General features: G+C 42.2%; 1 protein-coding gene across 6 annotated transcripts in view; it reads right to left on the bottom strand.

Annotated features, from left to right (window-relative positions):
• SLC26A5 (solute carrier family 26 member 5) overlaps nt 1-23,736 on the bottom strand; it is a 57,906-nt gene extending 34,170 nt beyond the window's left edge. For 3 of the 6 annotated variants that reach the window (XM_038562772.1, XM_038562777.1, XM_038562774.1), the window contains exons 1-3: nt 23,618-23,736; nt 20,151-20,273; nt 18,651-18,758 (exon numbers count right to left, since the gene is read on the bottom strand). The gene's annotated coding sequence lies outside the window, so the exon portion shown is untranslated. Of the gene's footprint in view, nt 1-18,650; nt 18,759-20,150; nt 20,274-22,568; nt 22,654-23,617 lie in introns of all 6 variants that reach the window. The other 3 variants (XM_038562773.1, XM_038562775.1, XM_038562776.1) reach the window with 3 other exon arrangements.
• Nucleotides 23,737-24,246: the final 510 nt, after the last annotated feature.

Here is a 24,246-nt window from a genome sequence, read left to right as displayed (position 1 = left end):
TGGCCATCTCTCAGCTAACTTTTTATGGCCACTCTAGGAATGCATCATAATAGCCAAAGAACGACAGCACTGATGTATGTGAGTGGAGTCTGACATGGGGCAACACAACCACTCTGCCTTCCACCTGCCCCAACTCCTCCAGAACCTTAGATGAAAGCATTGTAGAACCATCTGTAATTCAGGCAACATATACCATGCTGGTTTACGCCACTGTGCCCACACATACAGTTCCATCCACTCTGAAAAGAAATGCGATTTCCCCCCTCACTCTCCTTCCATTGTCCCTACACCCTAATCATTGTATCTTTCAAAAGCCTGGTTTTGTCTTCTGTTTCTCTTTAGTCTTCCCTTACCACTAATCCCCTGTGGACTGGGTCTATACTTACTAATATAATTTTCCAGTTTTCTTCCACTGATTATAATTAACGGTCTCTCTAGATTGTAATGCCTGAGGCCATATCATACCCTGAGTTCCAAGGGCCTAGCTCAGTCCCAGTCTCTTAGCAGGTGCTCAGTATTTGACGAATGCACGGTATCTTTGGATTGGTGCTCATGACTGCTGATTATGTAGGTCATGCTTCCTCTCTGTTATAGAAGATTAAACCTGCTTTAAAATGTATTATTATTAATTTTTCTATACACCTCCATGGTCATCTTCTGTTCCATTTGAGATATATCTTCCTTCATAAAGCCACTCCAAGAGAAAAAGACAAGGTTGATCTGAGGGAGGTCTAAAAATTAGAGTCAGACTTTTTTTCCCCCTGTTGCAAAGACCCTGTTTTACCATTGATTTTACTGTTCCCCAACATAAATTCACCCAGATGTCAATGGGATGGGTTGTGAGAAACATTGTCTAAGGATGTTGTAACATCTATACTCAGTGGAACCAAACCTGGCCCCTTGCCACAGTGGTCTGGGGAAGATTTTAAGTACTGATGCCAGGGCTTCACTTTGAACCTCCTGAAATAGGATTTCCAGGGTTAGAACCTGGACAGTGGATATTCACTCTGCGTGGGAATGGGCATGCATTGCTGTATGTACCCATATGTGACAGACTTCTCCAAAGATTTCAGAGCAGCAGAATAGGTTTACACTGAAACATAGTAGAGGAAATAAAATATTTTTTTATTTATTTTATTTTTTAAAGATTTATTTATTTATTTATGATAGACAGAGAGAGAGAGAGAGAGAGAGGCAGAGACACAGGAGGAGGGAGAAGCAGGCTCCATGCCGGGAGCCCGACTTGGGACTCGATCCCAGGACTCTAGGATAGCGCCCTGGGCCAAAGGCAGGCGCCAAACTGCTGAGCCACCCAGGGATCCCCAATATTTCTTTTTTTAAGATATTTTATTTATTTGAGAGAGAGAGCAGGATCAGGGGAGGAGCAGAGGAGAAAGAGAGAGAAGCAGACTCCCTACAGAGCATGGAGCCCAACGTGGGGCTTGATCCCAGGACTCTGACACCATGACCTGAGCCAAAGTCAGATGCTTAACCTACTGAGCCACCAGGTGTCCCGAAAATATAATATTTCTGAAGTATTAGACATTCTTATCCTTATTCTCAAAAGTCTTTTGGCTATTCTTGACAGGATTCCTCATTTACATCCATTACTCTGAAGGTCATTTGCCAATACCTCATTTCTCCTCCTCTTTGAACCTCAAAATTCCTTCTACTTTATTAGGCAGGGCAATTACATGTATTTTATTTGTTTTTATTTTTTTAATTTTTAAAAAATATTTTATTTATTTATTCATGAGAGACACACACAGAGAGGCAGAGACACAGGCAGAGGGAGAAGCAAGCCCCACAGGGAGCCAGATGTGGGACTCCATCCCAGGACCCCAGAATCATGCCCTGAGCCGAAGGCAGATGCTCTACTGCTGAGCCACCTAGGCGTCCCTCCATGTGTGTTTTAAAAGTTACCTAGATGCTGGCTCTTGTGTATAAGCAGGACCTGCCTTCGGGAGGACAAGGACAGCACACCCCCGTCCACTGCAGGAAGACAGAGCATCTGGATACAAATGCGCTTAGGCTGGTAGATCTGGTGCTAGAAAGGTGCGTTGTTTCTCTTCTATGAACTGTATTGAAAGGGAGAAGGACGGCACCTGAGTGGCTCAGTCGGTTGGGTGTCAGACACTTGATTTTAGCTCAGGTCATGGTCTCAGGGGTGCTTAGTGGGGAGTCTGCTTGAGATTGTCTCCCTCTCCCTCAGCCCTCCCCACTGATCTTAGAAATAAATAAATCTTAAAAAAAATAAGAAAGAAGGAAAGAGAGGCTGTTGGAGTTCTGAGGAAAGAGAAATTAGACCAGAGATGGACAAGGTGTTGCCAGGTAGGAATGGGTCTACTTCTTCTAACTAGAAGAAGTTAGAAGAAACTAATAAACACACAAATTTGTTTTCTTCCACTAAAAAAATAATAAAAATAAAAAATATATTTTTAAAAGATTTTTTAATTTATTCATGAGAGACAGAGAGAGAGAGAGAGAGAGAGAGAGAGAGAGACAGGCAAAGGGAGAAACAGGCTCCATGCAGGGAGCCCGACGCAGGGACTCAATCTCAGGATCCCGGGATTACAACCTGAGCCAAAGGAAATGCTCAACTGCTGAGCCACCCAGGTGCCCCCCCCCCCCAAAAAAAATTTTTTTTAAAAAGTTCCCCAGGAGATTCAGATGATCAGCTAAATAAGTATTTGACATATTAAAAAAAAAAAAAAAAACCACTGGCTTTTAACTCTGCCTAAACTCAATCTCCTCAGGTGCTTTTAAAAACAAGAAATTCAGGTGACTGGGTGATGGGCACCGAGGGGAGCACTTGATGGGATGAGCACTAGGTATTATACTATATGTTGGCAAATTGAACTCCAATAAAAAAAAATATACAAAAAAGCAAAACAAAACAAGAAATCCTAGGCCCTATACCAGACCAATTAGGGCACAACCTCCAGGAGGGGAGCTCAGGCATTTTCTTTAAAAGCATCCTAAGAGGATTTTAATGAGTAAAGAACCACTGATTTAAAACCTAAGAGAGACAGAGGAATACATATTAAAAAGATATAAGAAAACCACAAGTAACTTGAAACGATTTTGAAGATGAATTTGAAATATAAGGACATGATTTAGCAGTAAAAATATTTCTTTGAATTTGCCATTTTCATTTAGGGAAGAGGTTCTCAGCCCCAGCTACTCACTGGAATCACCCGGGCAGCTACTGATGTCTGACTCTACTGCCAGGGATTCTGATTTAATTGGTCTGGGAGGCAGGCAGGGGCTGAGAATTTAAAAAGCTGTCCAGGGGATGATAACTCACAGCTAAAGTTCAAAATCACTGACTTAGTGACTTAGGGAATGGCAATATAAACACCCCACATCCAAACAAAAAAGGAAAACTGGATAGGGTGTAAATAAATTGTGTGCAATGCATTATATCACCATCTTTGATTCTGTGTGTCTTTGAAATATTTAATAAAAAATTACAAAAAATATGTAGCTAAAGTTTTTCAAGCAAAGTTTTCTTTCTATTCTTATATTCTCAAAACAAGAGGGGGCTGTGTGTAGGTGGGCAGTGCAATACCCGCTAAAGTTTATGCAAATATAGTCTCAGTCGTTACAAACATTTCATCTCGGGTTGAAATTAGGAGTAAGTCTCAAAGTTAGACCTCAAAACATTAGATGGATTTAGGAAAGCATTAGGGTATGTACACTCTGTAGGGTTGCCAAATAAAACATAGGATGTCCAATTAATTTTCAATGCCAGACAAGCACCAAATAATTTTTTAGGGTAGGTATGTTCCAAATATTGCATAGAGCATACTTATATTAAAATTTTATCCTTTGGGACACCTGGGTGGCTCAGCGGTTGAGCATCTGCCTTTGGCTCAGGGCGTGATCCCAGAGTACTTGGATTGAGTCCCACATCGGGCTCCCTACTCTTCCCTCTGTCTCTCTCTCTGTCTCTCATGAATAAATAAATAAAATCTTCAAAAAACTTTTTATCCTTTATCTCAACTTAAAAAGAAAAGGCTTTATTTATTTGTGTGAGAGAGAGAAACAGCGATACTGACAGGAAGAGCAGGGAGGAGAGGGCAAAGTAGGCTCTCCACAGAGCAGGGAGCCGGACTCAGAGCTTGAGCTTGATCCTAGGACCCCGGGGATCAGGACCAGAGCTGAAGACAGATACTTAACTAAGTGAGCCACCCAGGTGCCTCCCCGTATCTCAACTGTAACTGGTATCTTATATCTTTGCTAAATGTGGCAACTGTAACACTTTATAGGTTAGGAAGAGACAGAGAAAAGAGGGGATTCTCAAATATTTTTGAGGTGTTAGGACCCTGGCTATAGTCTATGTCTCCTTGAGATATCTGTTTGGCAGTTTCTTCTTACCTGGGAAAGGAAAGGAATGCTGGAAAGGGTAAGAATAGGACAGAAAAGAGGGTGTTATAAAGAAAGGCTGTCCTTTGGGGGAACTCTTAATGCTCATCAATAATGGTTAAATAATTAAAGCCATGAAGGCTATCAATAACCACCTTATCAGAAGAAGAATGGCAAAGAAACCAAGGGACCAACATGAGCAGATCAAATGACCAGGCTCTTATCTGACAGATACTGAGGTTCCAGTGTGCTGATTGAAATATAAATCACCAATTGTAAAACTACACAAACTCTCACATGAGAAAAGTCACTTTCAAGTTGGTCTAAAGGGACAAATCTTCTGACAGGTCTTCCAACAAAAATACTAGTGACAGAAAAAAGAGATGACCTACAGGTTCAAATCCTGTTTTCCATAGCTATGACAGAAGGAATTTAAAAACTATTTAGAACATCTTTCATCATAGATTTCTAGATCTGAAAGTAATCTTGAAGATGATCCAATTCAACCCCCTCCCTTGGCAAGTGAGAAAACAGATCCATCTACTCTCATGTGGGGGCTAAGTGACTTCTCCAAAAATATTCACAAAAAACAAACCTTATTTCCTATTTCCTATTCCTTATTTCCTATTTCCTAATCATCAAGTTGAAAAGGCACAAATGTTTATAAATAAAAACTACAACAAAATGGTGGGAATTTTTAACTTCAAACTCAAAGCAAGAATTAGTTGCTTGCCGATAATGGAGATTCACCATGGTTTTGTGGGAGATGCTCCAAAGTGGAGGTCACAGTCAAGGTCCATCCAGGCCTACTTCTGCATCTCAAGTGTCTGAGCCATTCAATACTATTATGGCGGGGCCAACTAGACCAGGGCTTTCCATACTTGAAAGCATGTCTAAATCACCTAGGGAGCTTGAAACGACAGATTTCCAGGTCCTTTAGAGATTCTGATTTAGTAATTCTGGAATCTGCATTGTTTAAAACTCATGGAGGGAGACTGATGAACAACCTGTTGGGAAACTCGACTGTGAGCAGAAACCCAATGCCGTGGATTTCTGTTCAGTGATGGTTATTTAGAACTCCAAAATGCTTGTTGAATGAATATAGGAAAACAACTTTCCTCTTTTGAGTCTTAGTATTGTCTTCATCTCTAAATGATATTTCCAGTGAGAACATTCTGAGAACTGTGTTTGGCAAGTTTGTTCAAAATGCCAATTAAGGGGCAGCCCTGGTGGCGCAGCGGTTTGGCGCCACCTGCAGCCCGGGGTGTGATCCTGGAGACCTGGGATGGAGTCCCACATCGGGTTCCCTGCATGGAGCCTGCTTCTCCCTCTGCCTGCGTCTTTGCCTCTCTCTCTCTCTGTGTCTCTATGAATAAATAAATAAAAATATAAAAAAACAAAACAAAACAAAATGCCAATTAAATCTCTGTGAATTTAGCCAGAATGGATTCAGTTGTCTGAAACTAAGACACCCCACCCCATCATCATATACACATCAGTTCAATAAATCCTTTTAAGTTGGAAAGTAAACATTTTTCACTGTGGACTGGAGGTATCCGAAGACACACTCAGGGCATCCATCCACCTATTCAAAGTAATCAACTTACCTATCTATAGCTCTAATTATAACTATATAATTAATTAATCAATTAATTAGTCTTAATGCCTGTGTTGACCTTTTCATTCCAAGCATGCAAGCACTTGCCCAAACTTACTATAATCTTTCAAATAATTTCTCTACGGGCAATTTCTCTATGAACAACTAACAAAAATAAATGTTATTTAATGGGGCACCTGGATGGTTCAGTCAGGCATCTAGGTTACGATCTCAGGGTCCTGGGATCAAGCTCTGCATCGGGGTCCCTGCTTAGTGGGGAGCCTGCTTCTCCCTCTCCCCCTGCCCCTCCTTTCTTCTCTCTCTTTCTCCCTCTCCTCCCTCTGTGGATCTCTCCCTCAAATAAACAGAGTGCAAAAAAATGTTATATATTATGAAAATTTTCTACACTGCCCAGGGCATAAACTTTACTATAATGGACATAGCATATAGAAAAGGCTCATGACTTAGAATCCAGAAAAAAAATTTTTCACTTATGACTTTATCAGCCTTTTCCTGAAAGCAATTTGAAAAAAAAAAAAAACAAACCTGCTTCCTTTTCTCTATTCTTTTGGGACTCTTCATATATTATCTGCTTTTTCATATTAACAATCATTGCTTAACTGCAGTGGCCAATATGTACAAAGAGCCAAAGGCCCTAAAATCTATGCGAGCTGCTCCTGAATGTGGGCAGTAGGCTCTGTGAGGCCAGGCCCACTGTCTCTGTGACACAGCACACACTCCAGCATGCAGCAGGCTCCCAGACATTTGGTATTTGCATGGTAGGGGCTAAAGGTGCCAGAGTACCTAGCTTGGGTTCTACCCAACGTTTCCTTCTTCTATTTATCATACTTTTCTCAAATTCCTCTGCTTTGGGACACCTGGGTGGCTCAACAGTTGAGTGTCAGCCTTTGGCTTGTTCGTGATCCCAGAGTCTGTGGATCAAGTTCTGCATCAGGCTCCCTGCTTCTTCCTCTGCCTGTGTCTCTGCCTCTCTGTGTGTCTCATGAATAAATAAATAAAATCTAAAAAAGAAAAAAAAAAGATTTCTATCCAGAGATGCAGCATCATAATGTAGGCGTTGGGTTCAGAAGGACTATGTTTAGATGATGGAACTGGAGCTTAATAGATATATGTTTTTTGCGAAGTATGTAAGTTTTCTGTCCCTTCATTTGCTTATCTGTAAATGGCAGTTGGGCACATAGGCTGTGGAGTCACACAGACCACAGTTCTGATTCTGCCATTAGGACAGGACATCTGGCACATTATTTGACTTCTCTAAGTAGAGTGACTGTAAGCCCTGGCCTATGCTTGCTGTCCCAAAGTAATTATTACTTTCCAAAGTGTCCTAGATGGGAAAATAAATTCTGTTTCCTTTAGATTCTTCAGCTGTAACACTGAAAAAAAATCTCAATATAGATCCATGAGGAATTAGAGAATGTTTCTAAAGTACTTATCAAGGGGCCTGTCACACAGTAGATGCTCAATAAGTGACTATTATTATTACTACTGTAGGCAGGGTACCTAATTTCCTTCAATCTCAGGTTGCTTATACATAAATGGGAATAATGATTTTCTTCTGTTTTTATTTAATTATCTTTCTGAATTACTACTTTATTCACATAGCCTCAAAAATTCACATATAAAAAGAATTAAAGTGCAATCTCACTTCCATATCACAATAAGAGTCCTCATTTTTTACAGGTTTATTTATTCACTTGAGAGAGGGGGGAGAGTGCAAGACTGCATGTGGTGGAGGGGAAGAGGGAGAGAGAATCTCAAGCAGACTCCTCGCTAAGCATGGAGCTGGATCTCATGACCCTGAAATCATGACCCAAACTGAAACCAAGAGTCAATACCCAACTGACTGAACTACCCAGGCACCTCCCTCATTGTTCTGTTTTTTAAACAGCTGCATAGCATGCCATTATGTGGATGCTCATAATTTGTCTAGCCAGTCCCAACAGTGCTGCACTGGGGATTAACATAAGAATTATAAAGCACTTAGAATAAAAGGACTCAAGAGACACCTATGATTACCTTTTAAATCAATCTCACCTTTATTTCCTTTCACCTGCTCCATTTCTCAATGCCTTGGGTCTCTATTCATTCATTCAATATGATTCTCCACCTCCAGTTTGGCTGTCACATTCAAGTTTGTGTAGAGATCAATAGGCCATAGTTTACATGCCCTCAGGAACCTTGTCATCTAATGTTTTTGCAGCATTCTACATCCTCTTAAGGATTTTTTTCGAAGATTTTATTTATTCATGAGAGAGAGAGAGAGAGTGAGAGAGAGAGAGGCAGAGGGAGAAGCAGGTTCCATGCAGGGAGCCCGATGTGAGACTCGATCCCAGGACCCCGGGATCAGACCCTGAGCTGAAGGCAGACGCTCAACCGCTGAGCCACCCAGGCATCCCCTTTTAAGGATTTTTTTTTCTTTTAAGGATTTCTTACAGGTGGGTAGAAGCATATGAAATGATAGAGCATATAGGGGAATAAAGAAAGTTCTGGGGATGGGAGTAAGGGATTGTCAGCAAGAAAATATCATTTAGGAAATGAGACAGGGCATCTGATATATAAATTATGGGTTTTTTTCCTCATTATAAAATAAATGAGCACTGTGGAAATTTGGAAATTTTCCATTTTTTCTCATGCATAAATAATACATATTGAATCTGAATACATATATTTGTACATATATATTTACATGGCTGGATATTATCTTAATAGTTTTGCAGTAAAAAAATTTTTTTTAAAGATTTTCTTTATTTATTTGAGAAAGACGGAGAGGGGGTCAATCTGAAATAGATTCCATGCTAAGCATGGAGCCAGACACAAGGCTCTATATCATGATCCTGATACCATGACCTGAGTTGAAATCAAGAGTCAACGCCCAACTGACTGAACCACCCAAGTGCCCCTGCATTAAATATTTTTCACTTAATGTGATATCATAAACATTTTGCCATGTTAATAAGCAGCTTCAGAAGCATAATTTTTAATGGTTGCATAATATTTTCTAATATACACATTTATGCCTTAGTTAACCACCGTCCTTATTATTGGACACTTTGGCTACTTTAAGTAAGCTCTACACCCAACGTGGGGCTTGAAACCACAACCCTGAGATCAAGAATCACATGATCTACACACTGAGACAGCCAGGCAACCCCCAATTTTTCGTATTACAAGTAGAATTCTGGCTATGGTCTGTGTGAGTTCACATGCGATAGTAAAAAAAAAATAAAAATAAAAATAAAAAAAAATAAAAAAATAAATAAAAAATATTCACCTGTAAACAATGTTAATACTCATTTCAAGTATTGGGTAATTACAAAGGGAGTACATAAAAACTTACAAGTGGACTTAAAATAATATGAATGGTAGACATTTATGTGAGCTGCTTCTTTATGCACAATAGTTAAACATAATTATAGCAGCTAACATTTACTGAGACTGTGATTACAGAATCACAGTATCCATGAGAGGAAAGAATTATCCACATTTTTCAGATGATGTATTTGTGGCTCTGGTGGAACAGGGATGGGATTCAGGTGTTTTGATTTCAGAAACCCTATATGTATGTAAGGCTGCCTCATTAACCGTGTGTCAGACTGGTCATGCCAGAATGTCTATCTAATTTTATCTAAATTATACTAATTAGAGGCATGTATTCTCACTTGTTATTTGAGGTAATGAGGTATGGTGGTTTTAAGCACATTACAAGTGAGAGCAGAGGTCAAGGAAGGCTTCAGAGAGGATACTGGATTTGAATTTTGGGTAGAAGGCAGAAGACAGGGCATGTGATTCTGCATAGAGAAGTGAGAGGTAAAAATTAATACAAAATGTTCGTAGAATACCAAAAGCACCGTAGAGAAATTATGTTTTAAGTGGTTACAGAAAATGAAACTGGAGAGGTTGATCAGAGCCAGGTGTTATAGGATGGTAAGGGGCCGGCTCTAAGCTTCAAATGAATCCATATGCTCTAGTTATTTGATTCTATTCACGTTCTGCTTTGTTCTAAGTAGAACTACTGATCAGGACGCCCGGGTGGCTCAGCAGTTGAGCGTCTGCCTTTGGCTCAGGGCATGATCCCGGTTCTGAGATCGAGTCCCACATCGGGCTCCTTATAAGGAGCTGCTTATTAGGAGCTGCTTCTGTCTCTGCCTCTGTGTATCTCTCATGAATAAATAAAGTCTTAAAAAAAATGGAACTACTGATCAAAACCACTCTGCCATGGAAAAATTATTTAATTTTATTAAAAAAATGAAGCCCCCCTCCAGCATTAATTTGCTATGACTCCATAAGTTGATAAATTCTAAAATTTATTTTTCAACTGGAACACCTGAAAGATCATTAATACTCACAAGATATGCTTCCAGAATCATCTTTGGGGTAAAAAGCTCAGCAACTGAAATTGATGCTCAGGTTTGAGTGACAGATATTTTAATAAGAAAAAGTTCTGAACTTTATGTAAAAATGGAAGAAGAATCTAGTGGTTTACCAGTCATTTCTTTTTCTGAAATGGTAACTTTAGTCAAAACACTACAGACATGATAAAGCTGCAAGTATTATGGGAGGGCTAGTCATGAAAAACAACAGTTTTCCACCCCTCTTCTCCCCAAGTCTAGCCCAACTTCTTGGAACTATTTTCTTAAAATTATTGTTTTTAGTTCCTCTGGCGGGTTTATTTTGAACTCTATGTCAGTATTTCTCAAAAAGAGTGCTGTTAGTATTCTGGGGGGACTTGTGTGGAACTGCCCTGTGTATTTAGCGCTTTTGTCCCTGACACTCAATGCTAGGAGCACCTTCAGTCACTTTGACACATTTCCAAATCTAAGTTTGGGAACTACTTCCTCAAAAAGTTAGAGCTATCCTATGACCCAGCACTTGCACTATGGGTATTTATCCAAAGGATACAAACATAGTGATCCAAAGGGGCACCTGCTCCCTAATGTTCACAGCAGCAATGTCCACAATAGCCAAACTATGGAAAGAGCCCAGATGTCCACTGACAGATGAATGGATAAAGATGTGGTGTGTGTATGTAATATATGTATATATATGTGTGTGTGTGTAATATGTGTGTATATATGTAATATATGTATATATATATTACATATATTACACACACACACAATGGAATATTAGCCATCAGAAAGGATGAAATCTTGCCATTTGTAATGATGTGGATGGAACCAGAGGGTATTATGCTAAGCAAAATACGTCTGTCAGAGAAAGACAAATAACCATATGATTTCACTTATATGTGGAATTTAAGAAACAATATGGATGAACATAGGGGAAGGGAAGTAAAAACAGAAAGGGAGGCAAACTCTAAGAGACTCTTAACTCTAGGAAACAGAGTTATTGGAGGGGAAGAGAAGGAGGAGACGGGCATTAAGGAGGGCACTTGATGTAATGAGCACTGGGTGCAATATGCAACTGATGAATCACTAAATTCTACCCCTGAAACTATAATACACTATATGTTAACTAAATTGAGTTTAAATTAAAAAATTCAAAAATACTAAAAAAAAAATAAAGATTGAGAATTACTATTCTGAGTAATAGAATGATATGGCTATTTTTTAAATCATGGAATTTAGGCATTATCTACGAATGCTTATCATTATAAATGAATATTTAAGTCTCCTTACTTTCCATTATTTTTGCTAGGTTTTTTTTTTTTTTAAGATTTTATTTATTTATGAGAGACACACACACAGAGAGAGAGAGAGAGAGAGAGAGAGGCAGAGACACAGGCAGAGAGAGAAGCAGGCTCCATGCAGGGAGCCTGATGTGGGACTCGATCCTGGGACTCCAGGATCACGCCCTGGGCCGAAGGCAGGCACTAAACCGCTGAGCCACCCAGGGATCCCCTTTGCTAGGTTTTATTACTATTTCATTTTGTTTACTTATGGAACAAATACAGGCGAATTCAGTCTCTTACCCCCTTCTAGAATTTCTATTAGACATTGATTGGAACTTCTTGTATCATTGTGTTTTTTAAACCTCTGACATTTCTCATCTTTTTACTTCAATGAGCTGATTCCAGATAACTTTTCTCAGATTTGGCTTCCAATTCACTAATCTACCTTTGGCTCCAATATGTTATTTAGCTAGAATATTAATTTTTAAAAAATCAATGTTTGTATTTTTATTTCTATATCTTCTTTTTGAAATATGCTGGTCTTTTTTTCATAGTGTACTATTTTCCCTTTAGTCTTATATTCATCTCTTTAAAGTTTTTAACACACTTAATATTTTGTCCATTTATTTCCATTATCTTCTATTCTTGAGAATCTAACTCTTCTATTTGTTTTTTTGTTGATACTCCCTTATGGTTGTTGGCAGGTTTTTAAAATAATGAGCTCATATTAAATGGGAGGAGGGGTGGTTCCTTATCTCTTTAGGCCTGAGGCCATGTCTTCTTTCCAGGTCTGAATGTGTGACCCCATCCCTACACCCTAGGATCCAGATCCCACAGAGAGATGCCTATGGGTTGTGCTGAGCATGAGATTGCACATACTGCTCTTTAAAAACATTTTTCTGCATTCTTCTGGTACTCTTTATTTAAAATTCACTATATATTTAAACATTTAATTGTGTTTTAGCCTTTGTTTTTGTGAGTCTGTACCGAGGGGAGGTCCATAAAACTCAGCTTAATCAATCCTTCATGTTGCCAGAAGTTCCATTATTATAATTGTGTGCAAACTCCCCATCACTGGTTCTATCTAGTGAATGGAAGTCAAGTCATTCTTCTTGGAGCTCACTGACTATTTGACCTAATTTGTATTAATTTCTTTCTAAGTCTGGTTAGCATCTTTCAGTCCAGGATTTATTTTAATTGCACTTGAGGAGTTACACTTTTAACTCTCATTTTGCTGGAGCACATCCTTAGGTAATTGATTCAGGAAGTATACATCTAAGTAAAGGGTTAGAACCTTTGAATGTCTGAAATGTCTTCATTTCATGGATAATTTCATGGGCAATAGAATTTTAAGTTCAAAATACTTTTTCCTCATATTTTTTTATTTTTGAGAGACAGAGAGAGAGTGTGCGACCAAGGGTAGGAGCAGAGTGAGAGAGAATCTTAAGCTGGCTTCATGCTCAGCACAGAGCCCAATGTGGGGCTTGATCTCACGACCCTGAGATCATGACCTGAGCTGAGATCAAGAGTCTGATGCTTAATGCAGTTAGCCACCCAGGTGCCCCTTCCATCATAATTTCAAAGGCATGGCTTTATTACATTTTAGTATCCAGTTCATTGATGAGAAATTTTATGTCAATCTTAAGTGACTTTATATTCCCTTTTAGATACTAATTTTAGGAGCCTCTCTATATTCTTGGGACTCTGAAATTTTATAACAATTGTATGTTTGTATGGATGTTATTTTCCCAATCACTTGATAGATCCTTTTTGTCATACTTCTTAAGTACACAGATTTTTTTCCCTAGTATTTCTTTGTCAATCTCTTTCTCTCCATCTTTAAAAATTTTTTTCTTTCTAGAGCTCCAATAGGTTGATATTGGACTTACTGGTCTGCTCCTCATATGTTTTTTTTTATCTTTTCTAGCATATATATTCTCTGTCTCTATGACATTTAGTTGTATCTTTCAGGAGATTTCTTAAACTTTTTTTTTTTTAATTCTGGTATAGTTAATATTACTATGTTATATACTAGATTCCTTAAACTTTATCTTTTAGTCCTTCTAATTATTTTTATCATAGCAATCTTTTTTTTAAAAAAAGATTTTTTTTGGTCTGTTATTTTTCTTCTAAAAGAATTCTGTCTAAAAATAAAATAAAATAAAAGAATTCTGTCTTTGTGCATGGAAGTATCTCCTTAATCACTCTGAGGTTACTCAGATTTTTAAAAAACTATTTTGAATGACTGCCCTGAATGATCTCCCCTCTGGCATTAGTAACTATCATTTTTAATACTCCTTCATATGTCAGGTTATTCGTAGTTATATATTTATATTTACAAATCAAAGACTTCATTGACTTTTCTGGTTTTCCTCCATTATCATGTATCAAGTGTTTCCAGCATAGGACCCTTCCCTGAATGAAATGGTGATCAGGAGGCTATTGCACCAGAGTTGGCTCTGCTGAGTGCTTGTTTGACTTTAGGGTTTTTCGGGCAAGAACTGGTCTGTAGGCTAGGGCTCACCCTCTTTCCAAGAGCTAGGAAGAAAAAGGATTTATCTATAATACCAAACTCATATTAGAAGCACTGGTTCATTTTATTTAATGCACAAGAATTTCCATTAATCTCTCTGCTTTAATGCCTCTGCTCATCCCTGCTCTGTCCTTGCTGACTTCATGCCCAGAGCTTCTTTCTAGAAGATCACGCTCATTCCCACCGTGGTCCTTCTTGTGCTAATCTTTAGTTCTGTTTCACGGTTACTTTCCTCCAACCGTTTGTCTATCTCATTCTCTTCAGAGTTCTATTCTTTGCATAATTTTATAGCCTTTTAAAAAGAGTTACAGGATAAAGAGGCAAATGCTTGTGCTTAATCCTTCACTTACTTTTTTTTTTCATTTTGAAAATTGAGGTGTGTGCTAAGTTTATCAATCAAATGTATTTTTAATATAAAATGTATAGGGGGATCCCTGAGTGGCTCAGCGGTTTAGCGCCTGCTTTTGGCCCAGGGCGCAATCCTGGAGTCCCGGGATCGAGTCCCGCATCGGGCTCCTGGCATGAGGCCTGCTTCTCCCTCCTCCTGTGTCTCTGCCTCTCTCTCTATGTCTATCATAAATAAATAAATCTTTAAAAAAAATAAAATGCATAGAAGTATGAGAAGGATTTGAGAGCATTTACTACCAAATTGTAAACAGAGGTTACGTTTGGGTGGTGGAATAGTGGGTAACTTTATTTTTATTTTACTTTCTAGGATTCCCATAGTACACACTATTATTTTTGTGACAAATGTAACAAAAGCAAGTTGTAAGTGCTGATAGGAGTAAAAGGGACTTTTCTGTATCCTCTCAGGGGAGGTGTCTGCAAACACAGGAGACCCTTGGTGGAAGGGTGAGAGTCATGTCCAGAGGCCTCTCAGAACCCTAAGTTTGAGAATAGCACTGAGAGATGGATGTGGATATATATGCTGGTTGACCAATCTAAGCTATCAGGTCTGTTTTCATACTTCACTTATAACCCTGGAGGCAGGTACTATTTTTTCTGCTGCCAATTACACATATCAGGCCCCCTACAGATTCGCTCACCACTGATAGCTGAAACCAAAACCACTGAGAGTCTGCTGTGGGAATCATACAGGAGGGTCCAGGTAGGTAACGACAATGACTGAGGTGAACCAAGTGAGTCTGTGCCAATCTAGAGAGTGCATGCCAACCCAGCCCCTGCTGCATACTGGCTTCCATTTAAACATTTTCTTTATATTTAGGTTCAGTTTACATAGAGCAAACTGCACAAGTCAGTGTATTGTTTAATGAGTGCCACCATGCATTTCAGACTATTATGAATAGAACCTTTCTGTCACCCAGAAATTTTCCTCATGCTCCTAGTCAATCCCTAGTACATCCCTAAAATCATCAAAGATTAGTTTTGCCTATTCTACAACTTTATATAAAGATTCATTTATTTGAGAGCAAGCGAGCGAGCATGCACGCATGCAAACTGGGTGAGGGGGAGTGGGAGAGAGAGAAACTTAAGCAGGCTCTGTGCTGACTGTGAAGTCCAAAGTGGGGCTCGATCTCAGGACCCTGAGATCATGACCTGAGTGGAAACCAGGAGTCAGATGCTTACCTAGCTGCGCCACCCAAGTGCCCCATTCTAACACTTTATTTAATAGAACACCCAATTTTTAAAGAGAACTTGAAACTACGCTTTAATAAAACTTTATCAACTTTTAAATGTCAGAGGCCAACACAGGAATTTATAAAACAATGTGCAGACCCAACAAAACACACAGGCTAAATTCAGCCTACCAGCAATGTGGCCCCTTTCTGCCTGGCCTACCATATAAAGCAAGATATATATTGCACAAACTTCTTAATTTTGCTCATGATTGTTGGCTTTGATAATCTACCCTACACTTTTTATTCTTTAGCAACTAATAGTGCGTTCTTTACGAAGGAAGGGAAACAGGGCATCTGGGTGGCTCAGTCGGGCATCTGCCTTCGGCTCAGGTTATGATCCCAGGATCTAGGGATCAAGACTGGTCTGGAGCTGCCTGTTCAGCAGGGGCACCTGTTTTTTCCTCTCCCTCTGCTCCTCCTCCTGCTTGTACTCCCACCCCTATCCAATCAATAAATCAATCTTAAAGAAAAAAAAAAGGGAGAGCCTCATCTGCAGGGTAGCAAGCAAGCAAGGGGAAGGAATGGGAGACTCAATCCTACTCCATAGCCACCTTGGGAAGAAAGGAATCCCAAGGGAAGGAATGGGTAGAGGCTGATTGGTGAGGAAAAGAAAGCTGAAGACCACCCTGAGGGCAGGCGTAAGAAAGAAGAAACATTACAAAGCTGCCAGGATGTTGACAAAACAGTAAGAAGCCTCATCTTCCCATCACTTCATAAGCATCCCACCTGAAAAGGCCCCAAAAGACCCTTAAAGATGACTTTAGCCTCTCCCAAGCTCCTGCCCCACACCCCCCACTCTCCCAGATGGCCTGTCCTTCCCCTTCCCACCTTGCTTTAGCCACCTACCTCCCTGCCATGCTGTGTGCCAGGCACATGCCTGCCTCAGGCTCCTGTCCTAGAGCTGCTCAGAACCTTCTCCTTCACCACCTTCAGGCCTGGGCACACCATCATTTACCCCCCACTCTCCCAGATGGCCTGTCCTTCCCCTTCCCACCTTGCTTTAGCCACCTACCTCCCTGCCATGCTGTGTGCCAGGCACATGCCTGCCTCAGGCTCCTGTCCTAGAGCTGCTCAGAACCTTCTCCTTCACCACCTTCAGGCCTGGGCACACCATCATTTTCTCCAATGGAGCTTTCCCTAACTACCTGATATTTTTTTTTTTTTTTTTTTTTTTTTTTATTCATGATAGTCACACACAGAGAGAGAGAGAGAGAGAGGCAGAGACACAGGCAGAGGGAGAAGCAGGCTCCATGCACCGGGAGCCTGATGTGGGACTCGATCCCAGGTCTCCAGGATCGCGGCCTGGGCCAAAGGCAGGCGCTAAACCGCTGCGCCACCCAGGGATCCCAGCTAACTACCTGATTTTAAAAACTGCCCAGCTAGCTCCTTCACTGCCTTCTCCCGGCTTTATTTTCATCCAGAGCATGCATCGCCCTCTCACCCACACTGTATGTCACTTCATTGTCTGTCTTTGAGAATGAAAGCTATGTAAGGACAGGTACATAATAGGAATTTACGGGACATTTATTGAATGAATGGGTGAAATCAAGGAGGGAGGGAAGAAAGAAATGAAAACCCCTGCTAGCTTTGGAGACTGTTGTTAAGTGTTCAATCAGACAGGGACCAGTTAAGAAAATTTTATCTTTTCTAATTGTCTTGCAACATTTCCACTGGATATTCTTTTCTAATTATCTTGCAACATTTAATTGTTTTGAGGGAGTAAAGATTTAAAAAGCAAACTAATAAGAATCCTAGGGACCAGACCAACCCTAAAAATACTTATTAACTTCAAAAATTAAGTTTGTGGGAGGAAAAAATGCTTAAGCACACAACTGAGCATTTGAGTTTAGTAATAATTTTTTTACTTAAAGTTTTAAGTTAAAGTTTTAAGTTAAAGTTATAAGGACAAAACCCATCTTTTCATAGTACATTTACTCCTGCCTCTTTTAAAAAAGATTTTTAGGGCAGCCCAGGTGGCTCAGTGGTTTGGTGCCGCCTTCAGCCCAGGGCCTAATCCTGGAGACCTGGGATCAAGTTCCACGTCCGGCTCCCTGCTGGAGCATGCTTCTCCCTCTGCCTGTGTCTCTGCTGCTCTCTCTGTGTGTCTCTCATTAATAAATAGATAAAATATTTTTAAAAAATAAAAAATAAGATTTTTAGTAATCTCTACACCTAACATGGGGCTCAAACTCATAACCTTCAGATCAAGAGTCACATGCTCCACTGTCTGAGCCAACCAGGTGCCCCACATTTACTCTACCTTAATTTAAGAAGAAGGTAAAGAATAAATTATGAAATAACAAAATAGCATGTGCCTAATATTACTAAATATTTGAGAATAATGATCAGCAATAAGCATATGAAAATGAATACAAGACTTTTTTTAATGGCAGGGATCCGGCTCAAGATAGATGGAGAGGTGGGAGCTAGCTGGTTCTGTTGGTCTGCATTAGGTCTTGGATACCAGGTAAGGGCAGTTCCTCTAAAACACAAAGGTAAAGAACTCTGGTGTCAGTAGCTTTCCTAGGTTAAGAAAAAAAAATATTCCTCAACCCAAGACACCATTTAGAATTAACTCAGGCCCTGGGATCGGTCAGTGCTGGATTAGACCAAGTGTGTTCAGGCTGCCAATTCACCTATAGAGACACCCCTCCATCCACCATGATTGGAAGATGGCAGGGAACATGCTGGAATCATGGGCCACAAGTCCATATTTTCCAACACATAGCAGGTGAAATACAATGATTTGCCTACGTTTTAGAAAGCCTGAAAATGAATCTGGAGCAGCTATAAGGCCAGCAGCAGAAAGAAGAGAAAGAAATCAAGGGCAGCTCCCTTGCAATCCATGGGCCCTCTTACCCTTGGTTCTATGTCTCCTCCTTAATGCCTTTCCATCTTTTGTCAACTCATGTCCGTTTCTCTTTTACTGATCTGACAGTCACACATACATACTGTTTTTTTCGTCTTCTAGGTGTTTTGGGATGTGAAGGGCAATAGGAGAAAAAAAGAGTAGGATAAACAGAAATGAATTTCATGGATTACAATTTAATAAGTTATATCTTTAAATCTGAGAATAATTTTCAAAGTGTTAACATCTACAGAATTAACAACATAATGGCAACAAGACCGGGTCCCAACGAATGACTAAGGTAAACAATATGCTCTTTTTTTTTCCTATCCCAGTTCTGGTAACTGGATAGTCTACAACTACCTGAGAAGGTGCGAGGATCACCTTTTTTATCTTAGTTTGGACACAGAAGCTCACATTTCAGCAACGATCAAGGTCATCATCTTTATCCCTTGCTGACACTTTTCTCCCATACCCCTACCAGTCACAGATCACCTCTAGGAAAAAATTTCAACAGGCTATTGAACACTGGCATGGATACCCAGAGGAGAGAGACAATCGTCTCTGGGGACACTGAGGAACAGCTAGTCATCCTGGATGGGCAAAGTTACACCGAGTTCAGTCCATCACACGCACTGGGCACTAAGGACTCGCAAAGCACTGTGGGAATACTGAAGCAGTGAGAAGGCACAGCACCTTCCCTGAATGAACTGAAATGGCCCGGTGCAGACTGCTTCTTAGGAAGGCATATTTAGGCTTGGTTACCACTGAGTGTATGGAATCCTGGGCCAGGCTATGGAGACCAGGGATTTTGTGGGCCTGCTTTCTATCTTCAGGTGACATGATCTTAGAATCAGTTCTTGGTGAGTACTTAACCCAATGATTCTCAATCTTGGCAAGACATTAGTGTTTCCTGGTTGCGGGCGGGGGGGGGGGGGGGGCTGCTTTTAAAAAACAGAGATGTCTGGGCCTGCCCTAGTCCAATTTAAATCAGAATCTCTGATCCAGTTGCTTTCTTTTTTTTTTTTAATAAACTTTTCCTGTGATTCAAATGCATAGAATTATACAACTACTGATCCCATATGACACAGAAAAAAAATTAATAAAAAAAATTAATCTCTAAAGAACTGACTTGTTACTTGTCCAAGATCAGACACCTAGTTACAGATACACCTTGGATTAAAACCATGGTCTCCACCAATTTACTCATCCAATTAACATCTATCAATGGCATTGTAAGGTTGGGACCAACCACCTAGCTGTCACTCAAGAATAAGGTAAGTCAAAGCTGCTTCATATCTAAGGATCAGTTAGGCTGGTCCTGATCTAAGTTAAAAGGAGAGGGTAAGCTGTGCTGCTTCTGGCAATCTCTCTCTTACCCTTTCCTTCCAAATAGTGGTGTACGATTCAGGACTCTGGAAATGTTAAGAAATCCTGTGCTCTGCATAAAATCTATCACTACCCATGACCTGCTTTCCCATTTTATTAGTTCTAGGGGGCCCTCTACCTACCCAAATCCAATGTGCAGCACAAAGGGCCGGGGACAGGTCCCCAGATGAGAGATCTGGTATAGTTCAGTGAAACCTTGATTAGTAGGGCTGAGAGCTGGAGAATGGAGAGCTCGCTCCTCGGCCCTAGGACAGAAGAAAGGGAAGGTAAGCCAGTGGTTGCTGGTTTGTTCTTTGAAGGAAGTGATGCCCAAAATGTTTCTTAATGTGGTCCATTCATTCCTAATGCCAACCAACTCTCTCCCAAGACACTACTGCTATCGCAGTGGTTTATATGGAATATGGTAGTTATGTAATACAAAATACACACACAAACACACATATACATGTCCTTCCCAAAGGTGAACACTGGTGTGTGTGTGTGTGTGTGTGTGTGTGAGAAGGCAAGTTCATATTCTGAATTCAACCATTCCCATCCTGAGCAATTCATGGTTACAAAAGTCAGTATGTGAGAAACTGCTCTGAGTAGGGCATTGGTACCAGGAGAAGAATCTCAGAAGCACTTTTCTTGAGAAGAACAAGAAAAAAAAAATGAGATTCATGATGTTCAAGATAGAGGCTGATACTGATCAACTAAAAAATTAACAGGGCAACTCTTTCATCTTTTACAAATAATACAATTATTACTTTCTATTTACAGAGCACTTACTCAAAAGGCCAAGTATTTACTTCCATTCCAAAGTAAATGAAGTTGTATCCACTCTGTGGATTTACCCATATCTTTGCTTCATTTCCATTTCCCTCTGACTGAATCACTGCCCCCGTCAAGGGAGGTCTTATTCCCCTGAAAGATATACAGCATTTTGTGTGTGTTTTTAAATATTTTATTTATTTATTTGAGAGACAGAGTGAGCATGGGAGAGAGCACATGAGCAGGGGCAGAGGGAAAAGCAGACCCCTGCTGAACAGGAAGCCCAACACTGGGCTCAATCCCAGGACCCCAGGGATCAGGACCTGAGCCGAAGGCAGATGCTTCACTGAGTCACCCAAGCACCCCAGATATGCAACATTTTGAATAGTGTATGTATTTTCTAGGAAAAAAGTCCTTAGCTTTGACAATATTAAAAAAAATCTGTCTCCTCCCCCAACCCCATTCCCTAATACAACTGTTTATGAGGGTGAAGCTAAAGAGAAGATGATGTAGTTGATGATTGCTGGTATCTACAATGAGTTTCTGAAATTGGAGATTTTCTGGAAGTGTCTTCCAAAAGAACTGAAGGATGTCATGAAATTGGATCTATCCTCCAAAAGGATGAACTTAGATAAAATATAATTTGGGAAGCACCAGAGGATTACATTTATCCATGCTGACTTTGTCTTCTTTTGTGCACAGCTGTACTAGTTTGAAACCAAAGGAAAATCATCTCCTAACTTTGTTGATTTTGACTTTATTAACTTGATGATAATGCAAACACTAGGGAAGATGGACATATCTTCTTATTTAGTTCTATCTCCTAGAAAATCTCTTATTTGGAATAAAATGCTAGAAAAACTACAAAATGATTAGGATATTAGGGGGACACACATGGCATTTAGGGTGAGATAAAAACTCAACTTGTTTTTCCCATATTTCAAGCTACATAACAAAGCTGCAGACATCAGAACAATATGGTATTGGCTGAAAAACAGACACACAGATCAACAAAACAGAGTAGAGAGCCTGGAAATAAACCCGCACATACGTGATCAGTTAATCTACAACAAAGGAGGCAAGAATATATAATGGGGGAAAAGACAGTCTCTTCAATAAATGATGCTGGGAAAACTGAGCAGCTACATGCAGAAGAATGAAACTGGACCACTGTCTCACACCACACACAATAAACTCAAAATTAAGGACCTAGATGTGTGGCCTGAAACCACAAGATTCCCAGGAGAAAACACATTAGGCCTGGAAAACTCAATTTTTAAAAATGATTTTATTTATTTATTCATGAGAGACACACAGAGAGGCAGAGACAGAGAGAGAAGCAGGTTCCCTGCAGGGAGCCCGATGTGGGACAGGGACTCTAGGGTCACGCCCTGGGCCGAAGGCAGACGCTCAAGCGCTGGGCCACCCAGGTGTCCCTCAACTGGTTTTGATTTAAATTGAAGACGCAGCACAAACCTGCGTCTACACCTGACAGGTGAGTCCACTGTTGTTGCTGTGGTTTTAATTGGAAAATTCTTCTATCTTCCATTCTTCTGCAGCGTTTAGCAAAGTGTCCCATACAGGGAAGGTGCTCGAATACTTGCTGGATTGAGGCAATTCTTCGGTATCACTCATAAATTAATGAGCAACTTGTAACTCTGTATAGTTTCAGAGTAGTTAAAGAGAAAAAAAAGAGATGCTACATCACAGGATTGGGCCTTGAGGTGTTCCCTAACAGACCAGAAGGCTTTCCAGCAGTGTACTTAAGATAGCAGGCAGAGCAACCTTACCTAGGCGGTCTTCCCTCGGAGCTTTTTTCTAATGCAAATTAGTCTGACTTTCTCTCCCGGGCCTCTGGCCTCCCACCTGAGTCTTCTGAACAAAGAAATACTACAGTCATTAGACGGACTGCCCGGCAAAAAGCGATTCCAAGTTTCATTTCAAATAGGTCCTCTGCTTCCTGGGGCATACTTCAGCTTGCCCTCTATTTCCAAGCTTAACTTAAGTTCTGGATATTATGTGCATTTTTAAAAATTTTATTTACTTATTCGAAAGAGAGAGAGGCCGAGACACAGGCAGAGGGAGGAGCAGGCTTCCATGCACGGGCAGCCCGACGTGGGGACTCGATCCCGGGTCTCCAGGATCACGCCCTGGGTCGAAGGCAGGCGCTTAACCGCTGGGCCACCAGGGCTGCCTTATTATGTGCATTTTTTTAAAAAAGATTTTATTTATTTATTCATGAGAGACACAGGGAGACAGAGGCAGAGGGAGGAGCAGGCTCTGTGCAGGGAGCCCGACGCGGGGCTCGATCCCAGCCACCCCCCCATCCCGCCCTGGGCCGACGGCGGCGCTGAGCCGCGGAGCCCCCGGGGTCCCTACACACTCGGTGCGCTTCTGGCTAAGGCACGGGCCTCCCGGTTCTCAGGGGGAAACAGCTGAACCTCGGTGCTCTGCAGCCCCAACTACCATTTCTGCTACGAGCGCTCCCATCCACGGGGGACCAGCGCCAGACCCCGAAGCCACAACCCGCCCCCGCCCGGGCCCCCGCCCCCGCCCCGGCGGCCCTCCCTCCGCCCGCTCCCCCCGCTGCGCGCCCGCGACTCCCGAGCGCCGCTCTTTCCCGGCGTGTAAGGGGGCGCGGGCGGCGGTCGGGGGCGTCTACGAGGAAAGCCCGCGGACTGTAGGCGGCGGCCACTCGGTCGCCTCTTCAGCTTCAGGGAGACTGAGCGCCGCGGACAGACGGCGCGCCCCGCGGCCCGGCCCCCGCCGCCCCTCCTCCCGGCCCGCGCCCGCGCCCCCGCCCCCGCCCCCGGACGCCGCGCCCCTCGCGCGCACTCACCGGCCGGCGCTGCCCGGGGGAGCCCAGGGCCCAGCCGCCTCGACCCGCGCCTCAGCCTCCGCGCGCGGCTCTCGGAGGAGGCGCCGACCTGCTGTGCGGCCAGAACGCCCCGCGCGCCGCCCGCAGCCCGAGCCCGCCCCCGCCCCGCCCCCTCCGCCCGGGCCCCGCCCCCTCCCGGGCCCCGCCCCCTCCGCCCGGGGACCCCGCGAGCCCGACGGCTCCTGGCCGACGGCTGGAACTTCGGGGCGGGGCGTGCCTGGCGCTAGAAGCCGGGCTGTGGGCTCCCGCTGCTCCGGAGCGGCCGCCCCGCCTCCGCCTCCGCCTCCGCCGCCGCCTCCGCCTCCGCCGCCGCCGCCGCCTCCGCCTCCCGCTGGCCGCGCCCCCGCGGGGCCTCGTGCGGCACAGGGCGGCCCGGGGTCGGGCCGAGACGCCGCTTAGTCGTACCGCCGGGGAGCGTGGTCCCCGCGCGGCCACCCCGGCGACCCTGGGACTCACGGCCGGGGGCCGCGGAGACGCAGCGGGGCCGGCTCCCTCCCTAAGGCGCCGTGGCCGCCTGCCCTGAACACTTCCTCTCGCAGGAAGGCACAGATCCGTTCTTGAGCCATTCGAGTCAGAATGTACAAAACATC

Source organism: Canis lupus, chromosome 18 (genome assembly GCF_011100685.1).
Source record: "Canis lupus familiaris isolate Mischka breed German Shepherd chromosome 18, alternate assembly UU_Cfam_GSD_1.0, whole genome shotgun sequence".
Lineage (NCBI taxonomy): Eukaryota > Metazoa > Chordata > Mammalia > Carnivora > Canidae > Canis > Canis lupus.
The sequence above is the reverse complement of the archived record's forward strand: the minus strand, read 5'-3'. Positions and strand labels throughout refer to the sequence as shown.